At 34.3% G+C, this 16,224-nt stretch overlaps 1 long non-coding RNA gene across 1 annotated transcript in view; it reads left to right on the top strand.

Annotated features, from left to right (window-relative positions):
• Positions 1–3,490: 3,490 nt before the first annotated feature.
• LOC134472675 (uncharacterized) overlaps positions 3,491–16,224 on the top strand; it is a 141,598-nt gene continuing 128,864 nt past the window's right edge. Inside the window, exon 1 of the long non-coding RNA XR_010042591.1 lies at positions 3,491–4,609. This is a non-coding gene — a long non-coding RNA (uncharacterized LOC134472675). The remainder of the gene's footprint in view (positions 4,610–16,224) is intronic.

Here is a 16,224-nt window from a genome sequence, read left to right on the forward strand (position 1 = left end):
TGATGAAAATATTCTAAAATTAAGATATAGTATTAATTGTGCAAATAAGTAAACAATAGAACCATTGAATTGTCCACTTAAAGCAAGTGAACTTTATGGCATAAGAATAGTATTTTAATAAAGCTGACCAAAATATGTATTTTCTGAAACAAAATAGTTTTATTTCTTGCCAGTGTAACAACTTAGAGATAATATGTGATATGGATATACAATGGCATACTATTCAGCCATAAAGAAGAACAAAGCCATGTCATTTGCCAGAAAGTGGGTGGAATCAGAGATCATCATGTTAAGCAAAGCAAGGAAGACGCAGGCAGACAAGTTTACCATGTTTTCTCTAGTATGGGGAGTAGAGAAAAAGAGATGACATTAAAGTAGAAGAGGACTGTTAATGAAGACACAGAGGTATGAGGAGAGAGAAGGTACAATAGAGGGTATTACAGAGGGCTGAAAAGATCAAACTACATTATATACACATGTAGAAATGTCACAATGAAAGCCATTGTTTTGTATAGGTAATATGAGCTAATAATCATAATAAAATGACAACAATGGCAACAAAAATAACAACAACCAGAGTTTAGTGGAGAGTAGAGGGAGGATTCTTCTCCCCTGGATTAACGAGACTTATTTTTCCATCTCCAAAATGTGGTTTCTATTTTAAAATCCAAGGCAGTTGTCCCCACATGTGCCATCTCTCAACCAGCAGGAAAGAGGAAAAATTCATAGTATTCCCCATTCAACATATTCTGATGGAAAGAATCCAGAAGAGCATAATACATTTGTACTTACAATTTACTTAAAAGGCCATACCTGTAACCAAATCTAAGACATATATTCTCCAGAAGAGTTACCATGCACCCACCCAAATCTCAGCACATCTAAATATTTGAACCAAGAAAAAATGGATATTTAATTTATCAAGTGAATCTGCAATACCCTCTAATGAAATAAGTTTACCTTATTGAGATAATTTGGGGTCATTAGCCCAAGAAAATGGATATTGCCTCTCAGACAATGATGTTTTACAATTCTTGCAAACTCTTATAATATGAAATATTAGTCTTATGGTCACCTGTAATAGCACTAGAGACTCAAAGTTCAAGTTTATTAACAAGTACTCTTGAAGAGTTTGCCTTTGAATTCTGATAACATCTCATCAAATTTTGAAAGCTGATTTGGATTTGTAACTCTCTCACCTCATCACTTTACCATTAAATTGGGTTCAATGAACATGTTTCTTGATTCTCTCACTAATTCTTTTCATATTCATCCTATCGGGTTACACTTCAACTTTATTTACACTTAAATGACTTTTAGTTGCATGTCGTATATCTATAAAAGCCACATTTGGCTCTTTAGTTGCAGATATGAAGGCACAATCATAACCAAGGTTTTAGGTTCCGAGGGCGAAGAACCATATTAATAGCATCACTAGTGAGTATAATCTTAAAGCTCATGCTTTCCTTGGTAGACTAAATTCAAAATCATTTTTGTTTCCAGTAAAGGAAGAACTGAGAATGCCTAGGGAAATTAGGATGTTAATCAGGTCAAGCATGTCACTATTGGTGAACCAAGAAAATAAATATATATCTAATAATGATTTCAATTGCTAACATACAAGAAGAGGGCTATCAATGACACATATGCTTTCCCCATCTATATAGACACTGTTATGACAATAATTCTTGAAGAAACTGGAGTCACATATCAGTGTGAACTTTCTCTACCTATTGGCAACAAAAAAAATGAGAAAGTACTCTTATAGCATATTATATAGTGATCACAAATTCCAGGAGTATTTATCTCTGAAGAAAACACATTTTATTTTCAGGAGAAAGAAAAAAAACTCTCATCTATAGTTCTTGCATGGTAATCTTTCGTATAAAAATTAAACTTAGGTTGTACTGTATGTGGCAGTAGGATTATCTTTTACCCTGTATATCTGCTATTTTCCTGATCTTCTGTATTATCGGATGCATTTTTCCAGGACTCCTCTGGTGAACACCTCCAGGTTTGATAAAGGCACAAAATGTAATCAAGACATTTGTCTTGTTTTTCCTTTATTTGAAGTGACTATAGATCCCTAAGTAGGGACGTCCCTAAGTGAGGACATACACTGTTGTAGGGAATCACCAACCCTATGTGCCCTTGTGTACATTGTAATGGCTGAATTTGGAGTGCTATTAGCAGACGACATGCACTTTCCAAGTTATCTTGTAACAGCACTTCTAGGAGATAATTTACACATCAGATGGAATATGCTCTTTGAGCTTCTGCATCAAAAGTAATTGTGCCTACTCATCGCATATGTGGGTTTCATTAAGGCAGCTTGTCAGCACGACAAATGATTTCCTTCATGTAAGCTTCAGCTTTAGAAGCCAATGAGAGAAAAATGTTCTTAAAATGAATACATGTGAGTTTTAGCTACAGTATTTATTTTTCTCCTTATATTCACCCATGTAAAATATATGCCTACAATCACAAACATATAAATGTGGCATGTATGTTTATATATGTGTATATGTGTACATATATATTTTATGCTTTAATACAAACTGAAAATTTTAATGAGACTCGAGGTACAGCCTATTTTTAAGAACCCTAATTCAGGTGTTTTCTTTCACTGCAGGTATTTTATTCTGTTTTTACTTTTATCCATTAAAATTCTGGATGGCTAGTCTGTCCTTTGCTTGATGTCGAAAAAGTGGAGATGTGAAATTAGCTTCAACTCAACAAGACAAAATATTTGAACAAGAAGCACTAATTTCTTTTAGTCAATAATAAATTTTGATACACGTGTCCAAACTTGAAATAAATTTTAAAGCTTACTTCTCCCTAGAATTGCTTTGTAACAGATGTGTGACTTAGTCAATGAAAGAATGGATAAAACTTTTTGAATTAGAATTCTGAAAGTTAGTAAGCTGGTAACCTATGCTTGCAGCAGACACAGACACCAAGGCTGCACGCCCTATTCCAGAGCGTGGGTGGCCAGTGATGAGTTAGTCAGCCCCATGGGTAAGACACTCAAAAAGTTGGAAGAGCTGGTCTTGGGTGGAAGAATTCATCAATAAAATATGGTGCCTTCATATACTGATTATTTTAAGCTGAAGGAAACTGAGAAAAGCACAGAAGTGAAATATTCTCTTTGATGTGTTCTTGTTCTTTTCTGTGGACTTTTCCCACCTTTCTACTCAGAAACCATATAAAGAAAAAATTCTGGCTCACTTCTCCTAAGAGTAGGTTTAAGATCTTTATTTTAGAGAGGTCTTACGCTATACCAAAAGGTGAAATTATCTGAATAAACTGGCCTTGCTAAGTTCCTGCCTTTAGCTTCTAAATCCCTTGTCCAATCACATTCCTACACACCTGTCTTTTTATCAACTCTGTGCATAAAAATTGCAGTTTTCTCTGGGTCTTTGAGTAATTTCTAAAGGTTTCTGGGTCGTGTATAATGTTATTAAATTAGTAATATTTTCCTTTGTTAATCTTTGTTGGGTGTCACCCATGAACCTTGATATGGATGAAGAATAGACTATTTCCTTCCCTAGAAAGGAAATAGATAAAAAGGAAAATTTTTTATGTAACCAGTGGAAATCTGGAGAGCATATCAGGCATGTGGCCAAACCAGGGAAAAGTGAGAGTAAAGTGTGAGTAGTACTTTCTCCTGACTAAACTGCTTAAATTTAGGATTTGTTCTTAATACTCAGAAACCTCACACTAAATGAATTAATATAAAAATAATATAAAATTGGTTGTCAGAAGTGGAACTCCAACAGAGAAAAAGAAACTATGAAAATGTTTAGGGCAACAGGGTAAATGATCCTATTCAGATTTCTAAGGCGAACACGGGGTTGATGACACACTGAATTTGAAAGTGGAAATTAGAATATTAATTTGTGAAACTGGAGATGTGGGAGCTGTGATTCCAGCTACTGCTACTTGGAAGATGAATTGGAGAAAATAAGCAAGAAAAAGGTCATTGGCAGGCAAGTATCTAAATGCTCTTTTTGATTAAAACAAAAATACAGTCAAAGGAATCACTTCATAACTCAAAACCCTATCAAACAAGAGATCAAATGTTACAGTCAAATAGCCAGTGGATTTTTCTTTTTTCATAGTTTGTAAATATCAGAAAGAAAATGAACAATGTCTACAATGACTGTATATGCTGATATGAACTATAAAATAAATGTCAGAATTATGATACTGAGTAAAGTTTTCTATTCTACATTTTCCTTATGTGTTAAATTCAAAATGTCTGTAAAAAAAAGAAAAGAATAAATGAAAATGAAATAATGTACATACTTCTCTTTCATACATTGCCATGGAAGAACCATCTGTAAACTTGTCAGGAGGCCAAAGTTTTCATAAGCGTGCCTACTAGTGACCATGCAGACTGCGGAAAAGAAGGAGGCCACCACGTGGGGAGCACTTTTTGCTTGCTTTAAATATGTGATGCCATATAAGCATGATAAAGCTTGAGTAAGTTGAGTGAATTATTGCCACTTTATAGCTGAAGACAGCAAAGCTCAGAGAACTTCACATGACTATCGCCTATTTTAGGAGAATCAATGTGCAGATTTCTCAACCACTGTAATTTTTTTTGGTGAGTATATTTCCATCTGAATCTTATACTGAGGCCTTTAATATTATCATGTTCAGATAATTCCAATAATCTGATGCTCATCTTGATCAGATATTCACTTAAGTCTACAAAAATCAAAGGCTTTTTGTTTTCCATGACAAAGCTAAAATTTTGCAGGGATTCTTGGGATCCTTGGTGAGTGACTTGAGAACTGTGGTTTGTGAGTCAATGGTTTTGTGGGTTGGCAGAAAAAGAAATTGTTGGGATGTTTCAAAGTGAGATAGTAATGGCACTTAAACTATATACAGGACAATCTATCATTAATACTATTGAAGACTATTTTCCAGGCAATGAGCAAATATTTTTAAATTACTAAGATGGTTAATTTGAACAACTCTGCAAATCTCTGTGTGTGGGTGTGGGTGTGTGTGTGTGTGTGTGTGTGTGTGTGTGTGTGTGTGTGTGTGAGATTCCTGCTATCTTCTGACCTAAAAGTAAAGATAAAGGTAAAAATCAAATCTTGGTTATATAAACAACCTTTTAAAATTTTGAATCCTCATCACATTATCTGCAATAATGCTTTCATATAAGAACCAACTAATTTTTAAATTAATGGCCTTTTACAGGATCACAGCTGTGTATGTGGACCTTAGTTTGAATACTTAGAAGGGGTGATTTTTTGTGAGCTAAATGAAAGCTGGAGCAGAAGTAAGAAACAAGGGATGGGAAGTATGCAGAATTTCCATTTCCTCACTTCAAGGACAAGGGGAAGGAGCCTGAAACCATATACCTGTGGCCTTATGGGGAGGAATGTAGCCATGGTCAACCTGTAAGCTAGTCTCAGAGAAGATGGGAAAATAAATCTACCTCTACTCCTGTCTTCTTTTACCTCGTGTAGCACTCCCCATTTGTCATGCCTATAGGACTCGCTGAAGTTAAGTTCTAGGATTCGAAGCAATGCCATGAAAAGCTGAAGAACAAGTAGGTATATCCAGAACAATTGCTTTTTCTAATTAGAAAGTATATCTTATTTGCAATGTGTTGTTTATTCTTTAATTCCTTCAATTTATACACATTTGTGACCACCAACTATATTCAAGCTGTGCTTCATCTAAAGAACTACTTAGGAAGAAAAATTGTGTAAAAATTGTCCATATTCTCAAGGAGCTTTCAGTATCAGAATAGCATACAAACAGTACTAGAATGTGATCCACAGAAGACAAGTCACAAGGACAATGTTAGGAGGATTAAGAATAAAAAAGAATGATTGAGGCAATCAGGAAAGACTTCATAAAAGGCATGACAATTGAGATCAGTCTTGTGGGATAGGTAAGGTCTTTATAGAACTGTTGAGCAGTGATATCTATCCCATATGCCAAGAAGACATAAGAAAATTTAAGCTATGTCTAGAAAGTCTGATGGGAATAAGGTGCTCCTTTAAGGAAGCAATGGGAGATAAAATCAGAAATAAACCAGGTAGAACGTGAATGCCTGTGCTCTCTCTCTCTCTTTCTCTCTCTCTCTCTCTCTCTCTCTCTCTCTCTCTCTCTCTCTCACACACACACACACACACACACATACATTGATGCTTTCACTTTCACATGTTCACTAAAACAACGCTGCTCTTCTGCAAAGCTTCAGCAAGGTCACATCTGAGTAAATGCAAACTTCATGAAAATGAATTATATAATTTGATATTAGTACTACTCTGGTAGGGAACAAAATCCAATATGCATATAGGGCATAGTTTTCTTTTCTCTAGCTTTATTATACATAAATGCTGCTTTCAAAGTACGATTGCTATTAGGATAAGAGCACCATCTAGTGTGTCCTAATCTTATGTTAAGTTCCAGATCTGTTTCTAATGCCATTAGACAAGAGTAATACAAATACAAATAAATAAAAGCCTAACCTTCACACGCATTTTTGTTTTTAAAATTCAGAATTTAATCAATTAAGATTTTGGAAGAGTGTGTGATACTTCTAAAGAGTATCCCTAAAAGAAAATTAATCTTTCTCATCATTAACTGAGCAGAGGAAAGCATAGAAAATAATCTATCATCACTTTTCTAGCATACCAAATCTGGCAAATAAAATGCAAAAAGAGAGACAAAAGACAATTTGATTCCTAATTTCAACGTTAACGTGCAAAGTCACATCCTTGCATATTAAACTTCAGTGATCACTGTTTATTATATTATTTAAAGCAACATAGAAGCTGGAAGAAAGATTTACTTTAGTGATTGTAATGTGAGGGTAAAATTTTCAGCTTTAAACAATTAAACAACATTAGAAAATAATCAGATAATGAACCCATAAAATTGACATGAAAATAATCTCCATCTCCTGTGTTCTGCTACTGCTTTGTTAACAGAAAAGCAAATAGAAGAGGGAGAAAAAGGGGTAACTGAGCCACAGATTGATGAGAAGGCAAAGAACAGGAAGCACACAAGAGCAGTGGGAATTCAGAAAGAGAAGAATGAAAGCTGTGGGTTTTAGCTCCTCGTTTCCTATCCTTTAGAATTCTGCATTTCAACATTAGACCAGAAATCCTCCAATGGTTTTGAACCAAGGCAGTAATCTCCTAATTTATCATTATTAAAAATATAGCAAAATAACCAAAAAGAATGTGTCTACACAAATTGATATTCATCTGAGACCGTGCCTGTGCCTCTCCCAGCCTTCTGCAGTGGACCCTGACAGCTTTAAACAGAGGATGCAGCTTTCTCTTTGGTGCCCCAGCCATTAAGCCAGTCTCCTATTTAATTTTTTTCTGTTGATACCTTTGAAAAGAGCTGATAGTTTGCTCTCAAATGAGAGCAAATACACCATTTCCTGAACAGAATGTTTCATGCGGTGAATGTAGGTTGACTGCTAACAAAGAACAAGTGTGCTGAGACTTTTTCCTACTCTTTATAGGTTTCTCCTTTCAGAGCCACTCTGGGGAGAGTTTCTCCTTAACTCAGGGTACCCTCCTACCCATGGTCAATGGCCAGGTTTGGTGATGGCTTCCTATCTCTGTGTCTCATTATAGACTGAATTTCCAGTATCACAATCAAATATTCTTGAAATGCATAAATATATTTTTGCAGTCCACAAAACCAGTATTAAATACACTTTCACTATAAGGAATATTGGTTCTTAAATCCCTGTGGAAATACCAATCCAGGTAGGGAGTTTTTTGGAAAAGTTCAATCTACATATTTGCTCTCAGACACACTAAATCAAAAATCCCTTGGGGCAGGGGAAGAGATTTGGTATTTCAGTGAGCCCACCAGGTGATTTTGCTCTCTCTAAATCCTCATGGACTCCCAGGCAGGTTTTGAGGGAGGTGTGGCACTGTACTGGTTGGTAAATCATCCACTGGTGAGTCTACCAGCTGTGTTATTGGAAGGCAAGTCATCAGGTGTGATACGGAAGGGAATATCTCCTCCCTTTCTGGTTCCTTCCTATTTTCTCTGTTTCCGGGCTACCAGGATCTCTCTCAGAGGGCATGAGCAACTTCCCTGCAACATCCCCTTCCATTGCAGTTTCTGTTTTGGAGCTGGCTGATGCTGACCATACACTATAACCTGGGCCAAAACAAACATCTCCTCTTTTAAGTTGCTAACCTCAAGTATTGTGTCTCAGTAATGAGAAATTCGCTAAGGCAACACTCTTATGAAAACAGCATGAATACCTGTATTGTTTTCTTTTTCCTTAAAGCTTTTCTGTGCATACTGCTTAAAACCGCTGTAGTTTGCCCTTTGCACAAGAAATCTTATCTATTGAAAGATTTCTACTGTTTAATTTTTAGCAACAATGATCCTTACAGTTTCTGATGCATTTATTCAACTGAAGAGGTCAAAGTTCTAAAATATAGTATCTTAGTTACTTTCTCACTGCTGGGACAATATATCCAACACAAACAACTTAAAGGAGCAAAGGTTTATTTTGGTTCAGTCCATGGTCTGGCTGGCTCCAAGGTAGAAACAACACATCAGCAAAGGCCAGGGCAGAGGAAAGAGGTTGAGGCCATAATGACCAGGGAGTACAAAGTGACAGGAGGATCCAGGAAGAAAGGGAGCCTTTTAGGTTATGCCTCCAGTTATCTGCCTCTTCGGAACAAGCTCCACCTCCTAGCAGCACAGTTAGCTGTAGATTAATCCCTCCCCACGATTTAGTCACCTTCCAAACATATGGATTTTAGGGGACATTTTAGATCTAAACCATAACACCTAAGATCTGCCATTAAAAATTGTGAAATAACATTTTGGTTACTAAAAGCGATAATACTCACAAAGACTTAACAGTTCATCCAGGGTTCACTCTCCAAGGTTCACATCTCTAGTGAGATGTGTTCTTTCATTTATTTCTTCTCCAGTTTCTTCCTTTCTAGAGTTTCTGAGTAGTTTAGTTTCTATCCTCTGTCCTCCTTTTGTGTGGTACTCTGATTGCTAGGGAAAACCATTCACCTGATCTCAGTATTCACTTCTCTGTCTCACTATTCCAATTTTTGTCTCTGATAGAAAGTTTCTTTCCTAATATTTATCTGCCTAGAAAGCTCTGATGCACCTTTCAAGATACAAATCAAATGTCACATCTGTCATGAGCTCTTTGCTGTACTCCTTAGAAGATGATCACGTTAGTCCCACCTGATGTACTGTGCTCTATCCATAGCATGGTGCACCTGACGTGAAGCACATCTATTCACTTACGTGTCTATCAACAAGTGCTGAGCACTTAAGACAAAACGCCTTCCTAATAGCTTTGTAGTACAGTACCCAGCTTTGAACAGTGTCAATAAGTGTTAAAAGATTTAAAATATGGCCTGTTCTAAGTAACTGCTCATTTGGGACTACAGGAGAGAAATCTAAAACAATAGTTTGAACAAAATATTTGGAATAGTTCAACAGCTTCAAGAGTGAAATGCCAAAGTCCTCTTTTGGCCTTAATGTGCGTTATTTGAAAACGGTTTCTGGTTTCTTAATCCATTACTAACAAAAAAAAGATATATATTTGACATGAAAATGTGTGTAAAGTGGCAGAGAATATAGACATAGCAGCTACAAATCTCTTTAGATTATTATAAGCACTCATCTGAGATTCTTCGAGATGTTTTATTTTGCTTTCCCTCTTGGCTAGATAACAGTATGTTCAGCAATGCTGCTCTCTGGGAATAAGAAACTCTATCAAACACTATTCATCATTTCCCAGTAAGTTACAGGAAGCTTCAGATTTCTTCAGTATTTCTTACAACTAGCAATGATTCCAAAGTTAGAGCAGTAATCTCTCTCAGAGGAATGAATAGACCTCAAAGAGGTCTTTGTAGAGCGCTTTCATATCAAAGGTTGTCGAGACATTTGTGAAATAACCCTAAAGGCTTATGGAAGTAAAGATACGTTTATCATAATTTAATATAGGCTCTACTGCAAAGTACCTCTCCATAGAAAATATAATTATTAATAAATACTAACCACTCGAGATACAGTATTTATCTCTTTACAGTAGCCAGATGCTTTACAAGATATTTATCCTACCCTAGTAAAAATAATATCATTCTCCTTCATAATTTAACATGAAAAATTCAAATTGGTAGAATAGACAACTTTAACTATTTGTACCTCTCATTTTGTCAAGAATGAAACTATTATTACTTTCTTAATTTCATACTGGGGTTTACTAAGGAGAAATTATTTGGACTTGATATTTTTTAAAGTTATACTTACATTGTGCACATACAGATTCTGAAATAAAGATATATGTCTCATGCAACTTTTGATAGTATAGAATATTATACTATTACCATCATTAGAATTCCCATTCATATATACTAAATAATCTCAGTGCAGCTAAATCTCACTAATACTAATGAACCTGAAGCAATAAAAAGTAAAGTTCATAATATTTGATAAATAAGTTTAGCAATATGATATTTTTATCAGTGTAGTTCTGATGTCATGAAGAAAGCCAAAAATCAAATATTAACATTAATAGTACATAAACTAAAAAATAGAGTTAGAATAAAACATTTTTAATGTGTTTTAGTGCTACTTCATCATTAACACACTGGAAAAATGCCCTGAACATGAAAGATTTGACAAAGTGAATTCCTTGAACATAAATACTACCAATGATACAATAGAAAATGAATCAGCTAAAAAAAAAACCACAAAAAACAGTAACAGTTGTAAGCCCAGTGATTGCAAAACGTATATTGATATCTTTTTAAATATACAGAAATCCTGTGCCCTCTGTTGACCTCACTACACACACAATTTAGGACCCTTATTGCCTTTTCATTTGTCTTTATAAGTTTTAAAATTTTCCTTGTGTTCCTCATTACACCATCATCTTATTTCTTCATGAAATTCCAGTAGCCATTGACTTTCTGTTATCTCATGGGTCAGTGTTAACTTCTGTCAAATTAAAATGCCCAGATTAGTACTGGACGAAAATATGCAACACGTTTGTCTATATGACTTGACAACTGGGTAAATAACCCGTATCTTATTAACAAACTACTGGATTCCAGTGGTGATACTGTGTCACTTACTTCAAATAATCTTATTAGCGTAGTTTTTGTGTGAATGTTGTAATAGTACTTGACAACAAGTTCACAAGAGCTCTAGATACAGACTGAAGTCTGGACAGCCTGCTTATTATCAGTTTTCACAGTTTGTGCTTTTTGTCTCTTTTTGTTCCTTTATTTTTAAAAATTGTTCTCAGTTTTGCAGTAGGTTTTCCTTTAGCATGTGGTCTTTTTACCTTTAGTGGGTTTAACAGTTTTGGCAGATTCATGCACGTACCTCGCATACTTTATCATTTTCTGTTCCATCATCGCCCTTGTCCTACCCTATTCCCTAATTTCACATTTTTGGGAGTTTCAATGTGTATAATGTTATTTTTTCATATCATACCGTAGTATCTATCCTTACATGTCCTCTCATTCTTGTTTTGTTTTTAATATGAAAAAGACAAAGAGAAGGAAAATGATCAATTAAAAATAATTCACAACCAGTAAATCAGTGATATTCTGTTGCTTCTCCTTTGATGGGTGGAAGACTGTAATAAAATTAGGTTTTCTTGCTTTCTTGCTGGCATTTTGTATGCATTAGCATGAATCAATTTCTAATATATTAGTAATATAGTATGTTTCATTAAGAACTACTTGATAAGCAGTAGTTTATTTGTACTATTATATAATTAAATTTATAAAAGATTATTTTATTATTCTATTTACTTATATTATTAAAAGTTACAATAATTAATAAAATATAGAAATATTTTTGTATGTTCATTAAATGATTTTTGTTATAAAATAAATAGCTATTGTCACTAAACATCTCACCAGAGTAGTAACATAATTCATTTATTTTTCAATTTTAAATATAAATATGTCAATATGTATGAAAAAGCAGTGAGTCAGTCAAATCAAGTTGAAGCAAAATAGCTACAAATATCTTTATAATTAAAGCGCAATTCCTTTTTTTATCCAGGGTAAATTATGTGCAGGCATGGAATGAACTCCAAGAATGTGTTCCCAAGAAAACACAGAAGAACAAAAGTTTAAAAAAGAATTTTAGTACAAGATACCCTTAAAATTATCAGTGACCTATGATGCTCCAGGGTTAGCATCATGTTAATCCTTTAAGGAAATTGACCTTACTGTTTATAAGACAATAATTTTGAGCTCCGATATCAACTCTGCAGCTCCTGATTTCAGTGTTTGGCAATTCAAAAATATGACAGCTTCCAAGGGCAGTGTATTAAAATGTTACATTTGGACCTAACTCAAACTATGTAGCATTAAATTTCTGCTGTTTGTCTGATCTCATTTTTTAGAGAGCAATTTTCCTTTAAATCAGGAATTAATGTATCTTTAAAAGACATTCACACATGATAAAATAGGTTTTATCAATCACAGATGTCAAATATCAATCACAACCTTTAGGTCTTTCTGAAAGTATTTTTATTCTTAAAAGTATTTTTAAGCTGTAATTTTGAACTTATTTCTTAGCTGTGCTTAAATTAAAGAAAAGCATAGACAAGACTGAGTAAGATTAAATAACCTATCTACTTTAGATATTGGTCAATAGTTGATAAGAACAAAAATAAACATTTTTCATTTAGCAAACTAGGCCTTTCATTGAAAAACAAATGACATATTAAAATATAATATAAATATTTGTTATTTTAAGGTAATAGAAATTTCCTTAAAATTAATATAAATAAAATCAGGAGACATGTATCAAGCTATAACCTTCAGCTGACCATATGATAGGTTCAGCAGTACATCAAAGTAAGCAAGCGAAGTTTAAAGGTTTGTAACTTCCTCCAATGCCATCCAGCAACTTATAAATCTCATTCTATAAGTTCCACACAAATTTACAATGTGTACAATTTTAGAATTTTAAAAAACATTTATTACAATTATTAATTCTATTGATTGTACAGATCAATGTTTGCATTGTGATGTTTCCATACGTGCACAGTTCCACCTATTTCCTTAAAAGTGACATGATTTTGTTCTAGTTTGCAGTGGAATAATACTACATTGTGTACATGATCCACATCTTTACTGATTCATCTCCTGATGGGTGTTAGGCTGATTCTATTACTTGGCTACTGTGAATAGTACCACAGTAAACATGGACATGTACGTATCTGTTTTATATCCTGGCTTGGTCTCCTTCAAATGTACACCCACACATGGTACAGATGGACCATAAGGTCTTTCTACTTTTCTTTAGACATTTTAAATGAACTTTATTGAGGTATAAATTATATTCAGTAAGTTATAAATTATATACAGTAACCACAAAAGTATGTAATACAATTTGATGGCTTTTGACTAATAACCATTTAACCCCTTCTTCTTTCAAGATATAGAACATTTCCTCATCTGAAATTTTCTGATCTCTCTTTGCAATCAATATACAATATTCCCTGCCTCATGTAAATAGTAATCTCATTTCTTTATATAGATTAAATTGTTCTATAAAATCATATAAATATAATCATAGCACATGTACACTTTTTGGGCTAGCTCTTTCAACAAAAAATAGTTTGGAAACAGCCATCACATTTCATTTCTGTTTTATTGCTGAGTAATATTTTACTATATGGATAACGCATTAGTGTCAGCTGTTGGTAGATAATCCAGTTATTTCCAATTTTGAGCTACGATGCATAAAGGTGTTATGAATATCCCTATAAAAGATTTTAAGTGATTGCTCTATTTGAATTCATGCTTAAAATATTATCATTTGTTTTCCAATTGTTATTTATGCTTGGATTCCTTTCTACCACCTTTTTTGAGTTAATCCAATATTTTAGTGTCTGCTGTATTTTCTCTATTGATTTCATAGACATATCTGTTATTACTTTATGGCTGTCATTTTAGGGCTAACAGTATTCATTTTGGTTTTTGTTATACAGCTAACACTGCATCCATCTACTTAGAGTTAATGTTGTATTTTTTTTAAGTCTTCTACACTGTCCATGGTAGTAACATAACTTCCCACTTCTGTTTCCCACCTCCAATTTCCACTTCTTGCTTCACATTTCACAAATGTAATTATCTTCAAACAATATAATTTTTTACCTCCCATATCCTTTCTTCACATGTATTTATCTTTCACATGTGTTTCAAACATGAAGCAGACTGTTATTTTTAAATTATGAGAAGAAAGTAGAATCATCTGAATTAGCCATTTTCAGTTTTTATTAATACTCTCTATAGATTTGTTTCCAGTCACTATAATTTTCTGTTGAACTAAGGAATATCTTACTGCAATGTTATGAGCTCAATGTTATAGGTAATGAATTCTAATTCTTATTTTTTTATATACTTGAAAGTAATTTTCTTTCTTTCTTAGTTTGAAGAATGTTTTAATTGACTGCAACAGGGGTTAGGGATATAGCTCAGTGGCACAGTGACTGCCTGGCAAGCACAAGGTTTTGAGTTTGATTTTTGCTACAGAAAAATGGATACAACATCTATAGTGATGATTTTTAAATATCACTTTAAATCAGCCATTCCATTGTCTTCGAGTTGACATTGTTTCTAATGAGAAATCTGTTATTTTTTTGATTGTAGTTCCCTTGTACTTAATCTTCTTCATTTCTGGGGTTGCTCTTAAGATTTATTCTATAGCATCTCAGCAGTACAGCTATAATGTGCTGAACTGTATTTCTTTATATCTATTATACTTGAAGTTTGCTCAACTATTAGTAGTTATAAAGTAGTAATTTTTACAAATTAGAAATGTTGTTAGAAGTTGTTTCTTCAAATACATTTTTATTTCATTGTCTCATTTTCTTCTCTAGAACTAAAACTAAACAAAAGCATATTACCATATTTTGTCCTATGCATTCTTTAAACTCTATTGTTGTTATGGACTGATAACTGGTGGTCAACTTAATGCCAGCTGGATTATTTCAGCATGCATTGAGTGAAGATGCTCCACTTGAGGAGGGTTACCAGGATAAATAGGTGGAGAAGAAGGGAGGTGTTGAAGGGATGAGGCATTAAGGAGGCATTGTGGGTTCTCCTACAAGTTTCTGTCTGAGCTGTTGGTTCTCCTGGAGAAGTTTTGGATAACACAATGAGCATTGTTTCCTGGCTCTGGAGGGGAAGACATGTGCTGCTTGGTCTCCAGGATGAACTCGTCATGCTGGCTTCGTCGCATGTACCCAACTATGCTTGTCGTTGGAGGAGCTCAGGGCCTCTGTGTCGCTGGGGACAGCTGTGGTGCCTTCAGAATAGTCCGCTCTTTGTTGTGAGTGTGACTTCTCGGCTCCAGCATAGAACCCTCATCCCACTAGCACAGCTCCTTCATCCTGCTGGCATAGACTTTCTGGCTTCCACCGCTGAGCCTTGGGTCTTCCCGTCACGGATCCGTAAAAGAGACTGGCATGAGTCCTTCTTGTGGGCTGTGGACCTAACGAGTTGGATTCGTGCGAGGCATTGTCCTGAGCCCTGGGTTTTTAATCTGGACTCATGTGGGACATTGCTATGGGGTTTAGGCTCTTGGCTAAATAATGTATGTCTTTGGTGTTGCAGATAGACTTCCTGCATTTTCCTGTGTTAACTTTTGGTGACCATTATAAAAATATTATAAATTCCACGTCTAATCCTAGTTGTTCTCTGTGTACAACCCCTGACTACAACAATTGTTTTCTTCAATATTTTTCTCATGAAATCAAATAATCTCTGTGTAACTGTCATCAATGTTTCTTATTTTTTCCATCTAGAAGTTTCTCTTTTCCAGTACACATTTTTACTTCTGTTACTACTCTTTTCCATTCCAGTATTTACAGTTTTTTTTGTACTTACCATTTTTCTATGGAGTTAAACTTCTCATTCATTAAGGTAATACTTTCTCTTTTTTTTTGAGAAAGTTATATTAGTTACATTAAATTCTTTGCTTAAATTCAACAACTAAGTTATCTCAGATGTAGCTTCTTTTGATCACTTTATTCTTGACTACAGATCAAATGTTCTAGTTTCTTTATATGTGCTGTGAATTTTAAACAAAATTCTGAACTTTTAAACTAATACATTGAGAAGATTCTGGTTTTTAAAATCTTCTTATATACAGTGCTCATTACTGTTATAGAAGGTGTTGTACCCCAAAACAAGGCCTTAAGAT

The sequence above is a fragment of the Cavia porcellus genome, unplaced genomic scaffold (assembly GCF_034190915.1).
Source record: "Cavia porcellus strain 051 isolate PalLab524CR breed Dunkin Hartley unplaced genomic scaffold, mCavPor4.1 scaffold_24, whole genome shotgun sequence".
NCBI lineage: Eukaryota > Metazoa > Chordata > Mammalia > Rodentia > Caviidae > Cavia > Cavia porcellus.